Source organism: Condylura cristata, unplaced genomic scaffold (genome assembly GCF_000260355.1).
Source record: "Condylura cristata isolate star-nosed mole 26May11 unplaced genomic scaffold, ConCri1.0 scaffold00001, whole genome shotgun sequence".
In the NCBI taxonomy this organism is placed as follows: domain Eukaryota; kingdom Metazoa; phylum Chordata; class Mammalia; order Eulipotyphla; family Talpidae; genus Condylura; species Condylura cristata.
Genome location: NW_004567102.1, coordinates 69626227 through 69630145, shown reverse-complemented (window position 1 = coordinate 69630145; position 3919 = coordinate 69626227).

Here is a 3919-nt window from a genome sequence, read left to right as displayed (position 1 = left end):
ATAGAACATGACAAGACGTGGAAGGGAAATTCCTCAAACAGTTCCCTGTTTTACATAGCTTCTAATAAGAGTATTTTTCCTTTCAAAACCTTTCTTTTCTGTTTATGCTTTCTTCTTTACATTTGATTTGCAAATTTTCTTAGCTTTGAATTTTCCCTTTGGGATTTAAATACTTTTTTTTTTTTTTTGCTTTGATTTGTTATTATTCTGTTGGTGAATTGGAGCATTTGCTCAGAGGACCCATCTTTTTCTCATGACTAAGGAACCATAGTGTCCCTAATTTAAACATACACAGGAAGCTTTCAAGATGATACACAGAAATGAAAACTACATAAATTGTAGAGGAAGTTGTTGTATGAAAATAATATCTATCCAGCCAGCCTAAATTTAGATCAGGATGAGAAACTGTGAATTTTCTCTTCACTGAAATATTCCTGTGCAAACTTCTTAACCAACGTTTGTCAGATCTCCAAATGAATACATTTCTCTTGATTGTGCCTTTTTCAACATACATGATGACAAAGCCATACCATCAAACTTTTAAAAAATAAGACAGACTTTCAACAACTTCTGATGGAGGAAACAAGGTCAGGGTGGACACTATAAGGTTAGGAACCTTTTCACACAAGGAGGTAGGGGTAGAAGGGGTTAACGTAAGCCATTTATCAAGTTATGGAAACCAAGACCTTTAGGCCCTAATGCCCAGATCAGAAGCACAATACCCAGACAGGTGTCTGTCACAGGGAGTGTCATCTGTAGGTGAAGATATGAGGATTAAGGAACAAACATCCACTCAAGAAGATGAGACCCTCTGTAGGGAGAGATGGTAAAACTCTGCACTGCCCCACAGAGGGCAGTAGTCTTTCTGCCCACCTGTGACCATGCAGGTGCCCCTTTTCACTAACTCTGCCTCTCTGCAGGGCAGCAGCCTCCTGCCTGCCCATGACCTGTACTATGCCACGATTTCTCTTCACTGACCTCCCATAGCAAGGCAGCTTCCTCAAGGCCTTCTGCCTGCAACCATGCAGGTCTCTCTCTCAGCAAACCTGTCCCTTTCAGAGCAGCTCTTCCTGCCCACTTGTGTCTAAACGAGTGTCTTTTACTCTTCTGGTCCTTTCCCTAATAAGCCTGTTTTTTTAAAAAATAATTAATGTCTCTGTGTCATGAAGAATCTCACATGATGCTGAAAGGGGAGCTCTGGAGAAATCTTTCCCAGAGTGAGCTCAAGGACCCCGAACCTAAGGACTCCAAAAATGACAACAACTTCTATATTAGTTAAAAAATTGCAATTTTAAACTGTAATTACTGTTTGATGCTTGAAGAAGTGGGTTAAACTGCAGGAGGTTAGCATGCTATTTTACATTTTAGCTTATTCAGTGATGATTTTTCTTTCCCAAAGTAGATTAGATTTGGTGGCATCTGTAATTTTTTCAATTTTGGAGTCCTTTTAAGAGAAGAAATATAAAAGGATTACAAAATTATTTACAAGGGAAGTAAATTGAAAATCATTACAAATTTATTTTAAAAGCTGACAAGCATGCAATCCCTGAAAACAATGATATATTTCAAAATTAACTAATACATATCTATGATACATTTTCCTACATTTGTAACTACACAAATTTTGTACTATTTTCTATAGAGAGAATAGAAAGATAATCCATTCTTTCAGGTAAATTGCTTGATATTTTTCATTGTTGAAAGTACTTCACCATTCATACTGTGTGTCACACTGATGTAGTTTTGGGAGTCGGTAGGTTGTGTGCAGGGGTCTTTGGGTTCAGTTTGGGAAAGATTTCTCCAGAGCTCCCCTTGTAGTGGCACAAGGTGAGTTTCTCCATGACACAGAGACTTTAGCTATATTTTAGGAAGAGGAAACATTCATAGCTGCAAGTGGGCAGGAAGAGCTGCCCTGGATGGGACAGGTTTGCTGAAAGAAGCCAGCATGGTCACTGGTGGGAGGCCTTGAGGAGAGCAGCCTCTGATGGAGAGGTCAGTGAAGAAAAGGACAGGCATGGTACAGGCCATGGGTAGGCAGGAGGCTGCTGCCCTGCAGAGGGAGAGAAAGAAGCACCTGTATAGGCACAGGTGGGCAGAGGACTGTGGCCTCTCTCTGGGGGCAGCGCTGGGCTTTATCATCCTCTTTCAGTAGAGGGCCTCATCTTCATGAGTGGAAGTTTGTTCCTTAATCCCCATATCTTCACTTTCAGGTGACACTCCCTACAGTGTTCATAGCTGGACTAATGTCTGTTAATCCCCTCTACACAACACATCCTGGTATGAGACAGGTTCCTGACTTTTAGCACCCTTTCCAGTGTGTGTATTCTTAATCTCCACCAACATCATGCTATGTGATGGTGGCAGTGTCACAGAAATTTTAGTTTTTAGTGAAATTGGGGGAAGTGTAACTCAAGTTTCTTTCATGTATGAGCTGAAAGATTTCAGTGCTTTTTATGATTTCTTTTTCAATGACTAACCTTAAGTTTCTTTTGAAGTGATGATTGAATTAATGAGTTGGTATTCTTGTAAGGATAAGTATGAACAAAATAGATTTATCTATGCTGCACATATCATCTGAATGACATCATACGCACATGTATACATATAGGTATATGTATATCTATATATGTATGTATATATACATATACTTAATGCATACAGTCATGATTGGTTTTCTTTTACTTATTGTAATGTTTTCAAGTTTCACCCACATATCAGTACTTTCTTTGTTGTTTTAATTGTTGAATGATAAACTGCTATATTGATTCATGGCATTTTATACACCCATTCAGTTAGTGGACATTTCACTTCATAATAGCCTACTTCTTGGCTTTTATGATTAATGCTGTAATAAACATTTATGTACAAAGTTCCCCCCTTTTAAATGCCAACCCTTTATTTTATTTTACTTTTGTCATAGTTTTTTTTTTTAATTGAGGTAGCATTAATTTAAAACACTATATGTTTCAAAATGTATACAAGTTTTTATGTGGACACATTCCATTTCCTTTGTGTAGACATACTTATTAAATCTAAAAGTTTCTACTCAGTTTCTATTGTTATATACCATCTCATTCTCATTTCTTGCAGGTTCTTTCTCCAGGATTCTACTAATTTTGATGTCTTCAAAATCATGAAATTCCTCTATCTTACAAATATATTTACCTTGCCTATTATAATTTATTCAACAGTTAGCAAAAAGTATTTTATTTATTATAGTTTTGTGCCCACTATTACAATGGATATAAGAAAAGTTAAAGAGAAATTTGTATTCCTCTGTTTTTAAGAATTTACACTTTGTTGGGGAGATCCAGAAGACAGAGGCAAACATGCAATCAGAATATTAACATGAAGATATCTACTCCACAGAGTACCTTGTGTGCAAAGAGCAGGTTCCTTTTCCGGCAGAACCAAGGGTGGAATCACAGAATGTATGAGATATTGGGGCTCTCCTGAGCAATAGAAAAAAGCATACAGATATAGCCATCGGGGCAGAGGGAATATCATGTACAAATGCCCTGGGTCAGGAAAAGCATGGCTGGACTTGAACTCCCAAAGCAGCAGTAGCTTAAGAGTGTCTCAGGTAGGGTGATAGAGTGGTGGCCGTTGAGGTGAAAAACCATGTAGCCGTGAAATCATAATGTCTTATGTCTTTCTGAGGATTTAGATTATGCTGTAAGTAATGTGAATTTGTTACAGGGTAGGGAGAGAGAAGCACCACCGAACCCCCAAATTTGCCTGCTCTGAATAGGTTCTGCCATCTGCCACATCAAGACAAGAAAAAAAAGCTTTAATGGAAGGGAACTTTAACACAAAGCGTGTGCAATATAGAAAAGACCAAGAATACAGTTTCTAAATCAAACACCCAAAGTTACCCATCCCCTCATAGGTAAAAGTCCACCCAAAAGGGATTGGCCCA